At 44.7% G+C, this 10,923-nt stretch overlaps 1 non-coding gene across 1 annotated transcript; it reads left to right on the top strand.

Moving 5' to 3' along the window:
• The first annotated feature begins 416 nt into the window (after positions 1–416).
• Trnat-ugu (transfer RNA threonine (anticodon UGU)) lies at positions 417–490 on the top strand. The gene has a single exon. It is a non-coding gene; the product is annotated as a tRNA-Thr (tRNA).
• The last annotated feature ends 10,433 nt before the right edge of the window (positions 491–10,923 follow it).

Here is a 10,923-nt window from a genome sequence, read left to right as displayed (position 1 = left end):
ATAGAGTGTCTGCCATGTAAGCAGGAGATCCCGGGTTCGAATCCCGGTCAGGGCACACATTTTCAGCTGTCCACATCGAGGTATAACAACACCTGTCGGCAGCTGAGGTTGTCAGTTAGTCATCATTTATTCCAGGGAAAAGCTGCACGGTCATCAACAGCAACTGTTCTTTTGAGAACAAGTTACTGTCTTCGTATATACAGTTAAAGGCTACCCAGCCATTGACCTTTGTCTGTGCGAATGCGCACAGGTTGCCCAAACTCTTACGGGAATCGCCAAAGCGTGCGCGAGTAATGAGTGGGTGGGCAAATGTCTATAATGTACAATACACATGTAGAATTGTGGACAGTTGGGAATGTGAGTCTCACGGGAAGCGTGCAAGTGATAAGTCCCTGCAGTCGCGCTATTCATCTGTGTCCTCGGTGGCTCAGATGGATAGAGCGTCTGCCATGTAAGCAGGAGATCCCGGGTTCGAGTCCCGGTCGGGGAACACAGTTTCAGCTGTCCACATCGAGGTATAACAACAACACCTGTCGGCAGCTGAGGTTGTCAGTTAGTCATCAGTAATTATTTAAGATGAAGTTAGTGTTTTTACATGATGACAATTACTGTATCAGTGATCAAGTGATTTTAACTTTTGTGTGGGTCAGTTCTTCAATATAATTTAATGGGTTGACTGTTTATGGAGACATGTTATGCAATCATTGTTAACATACACAATAACTTTTCTATAATCATAAATACTCATTAAACTGGTTGAATTTGGATGGTATCGCATACTTCGCTAGAGTAATGCCTTTAATAGGTTCCATTACAACTTGCAGTGGTGCATCGGAAAAAAACAGTACTCCCAGGTAGTGATTCATACGCTTACTAAGGCACCTTACTCGCCCTTTATGATATCGGGATGGGTCATTTAATAATGAATAGCGACGCAATCTCTGTCTTACATCGTGAATGTAAGGGCGTGAGCGTTACAGTAAACTGTCAGTGGTGCATCGGAAAGAAGCTACAGGACTGCCATACGTTGACTGTAGGCGCGTTACGCACCCTTGAATATATCGGCATGGGTCCTTTACTATTGAATATCGACGCAATTTTTGTTATAAATTGTCAATGTTAGTGTGTGAGGGCTACAGTAAAGTTGCAGTGGTGCATGGAATAGAAGCTACACGTCTGCCAAATAGTTTTCCATACGTTAACTGTAGGTGCGTTACTCTCCCTTGGAGATGTTGGCATGGGTCCTTTACTGTTGAGTAGCGACCCACTTTCTGTGTTTAATTGTCGGTGACAGGGCGTGAGGGTTGCAGTAGACTGGCAGTGATGTGTCGGAATGTACCTTCAGGATTTCAGGTAGTGTTCCATACATTGACTGTTTGCGCGTTTCTGGCACTTGAGGAAGTCGGCTTCAGTCATTTACTATTGAATAGGGACGCAATTATTGTGTTAAATTGTCAATGTAAGGTTGTGAGAGTTACAGTAAACTGGCAGTGTTACATTGGAAAGAAGCTACAGCATCCCAGGTAGAGCTCCATACGTTGACTACAGGCGCGTTACTCGCACTTGAATATGTTGGCAAGGGTCATTTACTATTTAATAGCTACGCAATTTTTTGTTAAATTAGCAATGTAAGGGTGTGACTATTACAGTAAACCAGGCAGTGGTGCATCGGAAAGACGCTACAGGCCTCCCAGGTAGTGTTCCATACGTTGACTGTAGGCGCATTACTCGCCCGTGGGGATGTCGTCATTGGTCGTTAGGGGAGATTTATGAAAATGAATTTCCTACCAGTGTTACTCTTGTAGCGTGTAAGTTAAAAGTATTTCTGCAGTGGAATAGAGGAGCCAATTTATACCCGAAGAATACTACGGCGTACCTCAAAATCTACATTCAACCTCAAGAATTATATTGTACCTCAAGAACTATATTGTGTTTGTGTTAACTGAATAACCGAAGAAAATAAAATTCATCACCATCCGTCTTTTTTGTTGTTATTACTTACATAAGCCCTACTCCCTATTGCATTGTGTATGTATATAAAGGCTGTGCAGGTCAAAATGAAATTAGTTTTGCTCAAGATGAGTGCTATTAAGGAGATGAAGTTGAAGAATAGAATGGTTGCATGGAATTAAGCCTATCCTGCAGCACGAATTGTGTTATGGGAGCAGGAGGCATGTGACCGTGTCTGCTTCCAAAGATATATAGCAGACATTTCCAAAATTATATCTCCTGTGCTTGAAGAAAACCACAGACATAGCCTGCGGTTAAAACTGTACACTGTCAAAGTGGGAACAGGGTAGGAAAAAACAACACAGAGGTTGTGAGGTAAAAATTCATTTATTTCTTATCCAACTTAAAAGTAATTTTACGTTTTCATAAGCAGACACGGCAACACTGTTTTCACACATCTTCTTCTTCTTGAGTCAATGGAGAGAAGGAAACCCATAGAATTCCAGGTCCTGAGTAGCAGCAAACTTGTTCAACGCATTCATGAGATATTCTGCTTCCCCTTCATGTAGATGATGGTATCTTTGTGATCGAATAATTTAAGCGCTGTCACCATATCTTGATAGGATATGACAGGATCATCCCAGTGAATTCCATGGGAGAAATGTGTTAACCACTTTGCACTCTTCCATGTCTTCAAACGCTTCACGTACTTGAAAGACCTTGGTGATGCAATGTTTGCTGAGAATGTCTCCATTATTCCCACATCTTGTGTGTATGCTATAAATTCAACATTTTTAAATATTAATTGTCTATGCTTACGATTGTAGAAACCCTTGAGCATCAACAATTATGTACACGCCTTGAGACACCATTGTGAAATGCTCTAGGTATGGTGCAGCACCTCTTCATTTATACAGCTCGTTGCACAAAACCGGTGAGCAGGCAGTAGTAGATGAAGAACTAGAGCATATGCGGCAGTTTGTTCTGGGAAATTTATGGAAGATTCAAATTCAATTCGCACATTTATAGGTCCAGACATAATTATCTCGTTCTGTTTCGAGCAATCAATTACGATGATCGGTGAAAGCTCCTTGAACTTCCGTGGACTGAGTAGACACCCTCCTCCATCTCCTTCGGCAATTTCATAGTAACAAGCATGAAACCTTACATACATGTCGTATGCTAGACTGTATACATTTTCATTCCACTGCTGGTTTAAATTGTCGTACGGGTAGAATTCCGAATTCAGGTAGACTTTGGTATTAGTTAATGTGCAGTTGTGGAACATGGTGGAATCATTTGCTGTATTACCTCTTCTATCAGTCTGAAACACAAGTATGATGAATGTGGGTGTCTCTAGTTGCGAGAAGGTTTCAATAGCGCATGTCTGTCTGCTCGCAGTCCGTAACACTGGGTAATCGAAAACCTCCCACAAGCGAAATGTCAGTGATAGAAATGTACCTGATTTTAGGACTTTTAAAAGCTTCACACGCTCCTCATCTGATACACTGATGTGAGGCATTTTCCATATTACCTTGCTCATTGTAATCACATTCTCTTCTTGAGCTCCTTGAATGTGTGAGTTATTATCTGTCGCACTCCGTACCAGATTGAGTTCCTGTTTATCATTCATAATAATCTGTCTCATGTCCTCAAAGTAGTCCATAAGCATTTTTAGAGGTATGCATGCAGCAAATCGCTTGTATTCTGCAACTGTTCTCTCCTCCGGATTGTCTATGAAGCACCACGCATTTTCTAAACTATGCAAATCTGCGGGCGATAGAGAGACACATGTTTTAAGGGTCGATGGTAAGCCAACATCGTATGTACGGTTGATCTCAGACCCACTGAGTTCATAGCATATCTCTTGGAACAGGAATGCTAAAGCGTTACGTGTAAGCTTGGCTCCCACTGTATCACTGGCGTCGGTTTTCTTGAAGACCCTCTAGATATACAAAACTCTTGCATAGAAGTGCCAGTGCGCCTTGGCTCGATGACAATCCTAATTTCATCGTTCTTGTTAAATGTGGTTGAAGCGTAATGTTTATGTGAGAAGTATTCCTGATGTATAACTCTCTCATCATACTATACTGCCCTGGTTATACTGAGCGAAGACATCTTTGCGAGGTTTCAAGCCAACTGATTTAAGAAACTCGTAGTTTGCACGTGTTATCACTTTGCGGTTCTGTAGTGAAGTGATGTGCTATGGGTTGCGTGCACTTGTTTTATACCGTACACTCATCCCGCGTTAGATGTAATCGTACAATGATCTCCTCACCACGAAAGTCAACAAGTTGATTATTCTGGTCCACAATACGCAGCTCCAAATACTCCAATGTCTGAGCTGTCACTGGTAGTTATATTGCACTGGCAGGGTCTCATCAATCTTATACCCTGTTGCAACTGAGGGGAAGAGTCAGTAAATAGTATGAATCAGACGGTTGTTGAGATTGGAGTTCGTTGCAGTATTGCACTCGACTCAGATTGTGCTGAAGGGCAGTTGTTCCACAGTCTGATGTGACTTGTAAAATATACTAGGATCCTTCTTGAAAACCTGCAACCACTAGGTGCCCTATTCAACCTTTCTGGTTAAAGTCAATCATTGCTTTTACAGTCCTTATTTCTGATTAAGGTGTATTGATGTTTGCACGTAGCTCAATACCTTTTCCAGACTGTTTTAAGACTTTGTTTAAATCATCGATATCAAATGCACCCGGTTATATTCCCACAATGTCTTTTTCACCATAAATATCCAGATGCTGTTTGTTCTTAGTCTCAGTGATATTTGGGATGCTGTTGTAGGTCTCCAGTCCAATCAATGCAATACTCCATTCACCAATGCTCAAATCAGTTGGCGGAAAGTAATTTGACATTAAAAGAATGGTCATCTGTAATGAATGCAAAGTGTACAACATTGCGTCTGATGAAGGAATGTAAAGCTCTTCCTTATATAGCACGCTTCTTCTTTTTAAACGTCAAGGGAAACGTGATGCATAGATGTCCACAGAGGTATGTATTAAATTCCTGATAGCGCCTATGGAAATGAGCGTTTGGCGTTTGCGTTAGATGAGTATGTGCAAAGCAAGATCGTAAGAGATGGAAAAGAGCTGCCGTGGTACAACAACCGAGTTAGAAAACTGCTGCGGAAGCAAAGGGAACTTCACAGCAAACATAAACATAGCCAAAGCATTGCAGACAAACAAAAAAGTACGCGAAGCGAAATGTAGTGTGAGGAGGGCTATGCGAGATGCGTTCAATGAATTCGAAAGTAAAGTTCTATGTACTGACTTGGCAGAAAATCCTAAGAAATTTTGGTCTTATGTCAAAGCGGTAGGTGGATCAAAACAAAATGTCCAGACACTCTGTGACCAAAATGGCACTGAAACAGAGGATGACTAAAGGCGGAAATACTAAATGTCTTTTTCCAAAGCTGTTTCACAGAGGAAGACTGCACTGTAGTTCTTTCTCTAGATTGTTACACAGATGAAAAAATGGTAGATATCGAAATAGACGACAGAGGGATAGAGAAACAATTAAAATCTCACCAAAGAGGAAAGGCCACTGGACCTGATGGGATACCAGTTCGATTTTACACAGAGTACGCGAAGGAACTTGACCCCCTTCTTGCAGCGATGTACCATAGGTCTCTAGAAGAGCGTAGCGTTCCAAAGGATTGGAAAAGGGCACATGTCATCCCAGTTTTCAAGAAGGGACGTCGAACAGATGTGCAGAACTATAGGCCTATATCTCTAACGTCTATCAGTTGTAGAATTTTGGAACACGTATTATGTTCGAATATAATGACTTTTCTGGACACTAGAAATCTACTCTGTAAGAATCAGCATGGGTGTCGAAAAAGACGATCGTGTGAAACCCAGCTCGCGCTATTCGTCCACGAGAATCAGAGGGCCATAGACGCGGGTTCCCAGGTAGATGTGTTTCTTGACTTCCGCAAGGCGTTTGATACATTTCCTCACAGTCGTTTAATGAACCAAGTAACAGCATATGGACTATCAGACCAATTGTGTGATTAGATTGAAGAGTTCCTAGATAACAGAACGCGGTATATCATTCTCAATGGAGTGAAGTCTTCCGAAGTAAGAGTGATTTCAAGTGTGCCGCAGGGGAGTGTCGTAGGACCGGTGCTATTCACAATATATATAAATGACCTGGTGGATAACATCGGAAGTTCACTGAGGCTTTTTGCGCATGATGCTGTGGTATATCTAGAGGTTGTAACAATTGAAAATTGTACTGAAATGCAGGAGGCTCTGCAGCGAATTGACGCATGGTGCAGGGAATGGCAATTGAATCTCAATGTAGACAAGTGTAATGGGCTGCGAATACATAGAAAGAAAGATCCCTTATCATTTAGCTACAATATAGCAGGTCAGAAACGGGAAGCAGTTAGTTCCATAAATTATCTGGGAGTACGCATTAGGAGTGATATAAAATGGAATGATTATATAAAGTTGATCGTCGGTGAAGCAGATGCCAGACAGATTCGTTGGAAGAATCCTAAGGGAATGCAATCCGAAAACAAAGGAAGTAGGTTACAGCACGCTTGTTCGCCCACTGCTTGAATACTGCTCAGCAGTGTGGAATCCGTACCAGATATGGTTGATAGAAGAGATAGAGAAGATCCAACGGAGAGCAGCGCGCTTCGTTACAGGATCATTTAGTAATCGCGAAAGCGTTACGGAGATGATAGAGAAACTCCAGTGGAAGACTCTGCAGGAGAGACGCTCAGTAGCTCGGTACGGGCTTTTGTTGAAATTTCGAGAATATTCCTTCACCGAGGACTCAAGTAGTATATTGCTCCGTCCTACGTATATCTCTCGAAGAGACTATGAGGATAAAATCAGAGAGATTAGAGCCCATACAGAGGCATATCGACAATCCTTCTTTCCACGAACTATACGAGACTGGAACAGAAGGGAGAACCGATAGAGGTACTCAAGGTACCCTCCGCCACTCACTGTCAGGCGGCTTGCGGAGTATGGATGTAGATGTAGATGTAGATGTAGATTGGTCCGGACGCCCCTTAAGGGGCGGGTCCGGCCGCCTTGGTGCAGTTATTATCACATTCGATGCCACTTTGGGCGACCTGCACACCGGATGGGGATGAAATGAAGATGAAGACGACACAACACCAAGTTCCTGAGCGGAGAAAATACCCGACCCCAGGTCCCTTAGGAAAGCAGTCCGTCACGCTGATAATTCAGCTATCGGGGCAGACATAGCGCAATTAATTGTAGAACACGTGTCTTCTGTAGGTAAGGTATCACTGTAATTCTTTTGGCGGTTGCAAGTCACCAAATGAGTCGAAATACACTCCTGGAAATGGAAAAAAGAACACATTGACACCGGTGTGTCAGACCCACCATACTTGCTCCGGACACTGCGAGAGGGCTGTACAAGCAATGATCACACGCACGGCACAGCGGACACACCAGGAACCGCGGTGTTGGCCGTCGAATGGCGCTAGCTGCGCAGCATTTGTGCACCGCCGCCGTCAGTGTCAGCCAGTATGCCGTGGCATACGGAGCTCCATCGCAGTCTTTAACACGGGTAGCATGCCGCGACAGCGTGGACGTGAACCGTATGTGCAGTTGACGGACTTTGAGCGAGGGCGTATAGTGGGCATGCGGGAGGCCGGGTGGACGTACCGCCGAATTGCTCAACACGTGGGGCGTGAGGTCTCCACAGTACATCGATGTTGTCGCCAGTGGTCGGCGGAAGGTGCACGTGCCCGTCGACCTGGGACCGGACCGCAGCGACGCACGGATGCACGCCAAGACCGTAGGATCCTACGCAGTGCCGTAGGGGACCGCACCGCCACTTCCCAGCAAATTAGGGACACTGTTGCTCCTGGGGTATCGGCGAGGACCATTCGCAACCGTCTCCATGAAGCTGGGCTACGGTCCCGCACACCGTTAGGCCGTCTTCCGCTCACGCCCCAACATCGTGCAGCCCGCCTCCAGTGGTGTCGCGACAGGCGTGAATGGAGGGACGAATGGAGACGTGTCGTCTTCAGCGATGAGAGTCGCTTCTGCCTTGGTGCCAATGATGGTCGTATGCGTGTTTGGCGCCGTGCAGGTGAGCGCCACAATCAGGACTGCATACGACCGAGGCACACAGGGCCAACACCCGGCATCATGGTGTGGGGAGCGATCTCCTACACTGGCCGTACACCACTGGTGATCGTCGAGGGGACACTGAATAGTGCACGGCACATCCAAACCGTCATCGAACCCATCGTTCTACCATTCCTAGACCGGCAAGGGAACTTGCTGTTCCAACAGGACAATGCACGTCCGCATGTATCCCGTGCCACCCAACGTGCTCTAGAAGGTGTAAGTCAACTACCCTGGCCAGCAAGATCTCCGGATCTGTCCCCCATTGAGCATGTTTGGGACTGGATGAAGCGTCGTCTCACGCGGTCTGCACGTCCAGCACGAACGCTGGTCCAACTGAGGCGCCAGGTGGAAATGGCATGGCAAGCCGTTCCACAGGACTACATCCAGCATCTCTACGATCGTCTCCATGGGAGAATAGCAGCCTGCATTGCTGCGAAAGGTGGATATACACTGTACTAGTGCCGACATTGTGCATGCTCTGTTGCCTGTGTCTATGTGCCTGTGGTTCTGTCAGTGTGATCATGTGATGTATCTGACCCCAGGAATGTGTCAATAAAGTTTCCCCTTCCTGGGACAATGAATTCACGGTGTTCTTATTTCAATTTCCAGGAGTGTAGTAGACGGTCTCCATATTTTTCATAACGTATGACACCCAGTGGGAGCCGGGACCTCCAGCAACCTCTAAATTCACAATGCCACATTTTCCAGTTTTCCACATAGTTTTCGGTAATGTATCCCACATAAACACACCATGGTATCTTGAAATGTTTAATTTCTTACTAACAAACTTAACAAGATCAGTATTTGTGAGTGGTCGATCTGGTAGGACATCTAATGGGCTTTTTTGAATTTATGAATAGACCAAACCCTTTCCTGTATGGTTATAGGTATAGTCCTTTCCTGATGGTTGTGGCTTCAATCATGCAGTTATGTCTTCTTGACTCTTCTAACTGCACTTGGGAGTTTTGCTCATTCCTGACCATTCGAGAATAGCTGGAGTTCCGCCAGCGAGGGACCCTACCGTCTACAGTGTGGAGAGGGCCGGGAAGAGAAATGGAAGGAAACTGCCAGATGTCTTGGGTATTTAACCGATCCTCTTCTTCTTCTTCCCACACCTTTGTGCTTCAGTGCGTTTTTAGCTGCATACATCGCCGTCAGGATACAGTTCTTCAAACAGTTCTGCTTCCTGCCCTTGTCCTTCTTCTTGTTTAGTGCACAATGTGCAGCATTCGTATTTGCTTGAAATTCGTCACTCCTAAACCCAACTTAAATTTCCTCTCATGATTTTAGCAACTGCAAATGCTGTGATGCGTTGACCTGCTCCTTTCTTCTCCATATCACCTAGGCATTATCAGCTAAAATCCTATCTGCAATATGACGACTTGTGAAATCTTTATTTGCAGCATATGCAATGTCGTGTTCTATACACACTTCGTCGAGCAGATCTAACCCCTTTTCACCTCGTACCAAGCGTTTCTGAAGCTTTTTCACAGGTCCACAGTAGTGATACCCAGGGATGTGTAATTCCACTGGCAGTTTGTCTAGATTACTAGTGATACCCAGGGATGTGTAATTCCACTGGCAGTTTGTCTAGATTACTAAAACCTCCTCTAATGCATCTCCTAGCACACATGTTATGCTGCTGCGGTGGTTGTGGACTGTGCGCCCCCATTATATAGCAAATCGTTACCGTCAATACAACTCCAGAATGAGATTTCCACTCTGCAGCGGAGTGTGCGCTGATATGGAACTTCCTGGCAGATTAAAACTGTGTGCCGGACCGAGACTCGACCTCAGGACCTTTGCCTTTTGCGAGCAAGTGCTCTACCATCTAAGCTACCCAAGTACGACTCACGCCCCGTCCTCACAACTTTACTTCTCCCAGTACCTCGTCTCCTACCTTCCAAACTTTAGAGAAGCTCTCCTGCAACTCTTGCACAAAGTTTCATAACAGCGCACACTCCGCTGCAGAGTGAAAATCTCATTCTGGAAACATCCCCCAGGCTGTGGCTAAGCCATGTCTCCGCAATATCCTTTCTTTCTGGAGTCCTAGTTCTGCAAGGTTCACAGGAGAGCTTCTGTAAAGTTTGGAAGGTAGGAGACGAGGTACTGGCAGAAGTAAAGCTGTGAGTACCGGGCGTGAGTCGTGCTTCGGTAGCTCAGATGGTAGAGCATTTGCTCGCGAAAGCGAAAGGTCCCGAGTTCAAGTCTCGGTCAGGCACGCAGTTTTAATCTGCCAGAAAATATCTATCCAACTGTTTTGTGCACCAGGAAAACCAAGCCATTTGACTAGTGTTTTATTTCCCCGACGCCTTATGACTCTCTCCACGAGAAACACATCCGGTTCTGAGCTTATCTGCAACTCCTCAGTGTAGAAGCAGCCTGAAATTTCTTTATCTTTACTATCCTTCAATATATAAGTTTTAGGATTCATTCTTTGTACCTTTGTAACTATAAATGTCTCTGTTGACCAGTTCAGTAGGTATGATTTCTCAAATGCCGTCTTGTGTTTTGAGATACATACTAAATCACCTACATTAAATTTCTGTCTGCATTGATCCAGCATTTTAATTCGACAGTACACCGTATCCGTGAGTCCATTATCACGAAAGTTGATTGGTCTCTTTTTTATTCTGGTATGTTTGGTTCGATTATACTGAGCAGCTATTTCTGGGAGGATATCTGTCCATTTGTATGAGCCTCAAAGGTTAACACGCATCCACATTCTGTGTTTCACTGTTCTGTTCAGAAGCACCATATACTGGCTCCAGCTGAGTGAATGTTGAGTAGTGTTTTATTCTGTACGACTGCATCACAGTCTTGAAATGCCTAT

This window comes from Schistocerca nitens, chromosome 2, assembly GCF_023898315.1.
Source record: "Schistocerca nitens isolate TAMUIC-IGC-003100 chromosome 2, iqSchNite1.1, whole genome shotgun sequence".
Taxonomy (NCBI): Eukaryota; Metazoa; Arthropoda; class Insecta; order Orthoptera; family Acrididae; genus Schistocerca; species Schistocerca nitens.
The sequence above is the reverse complement of the archived record's forward strand: the minus strand, read 5'-3'. Positions and strand labels throughout refer to the sequence as shown.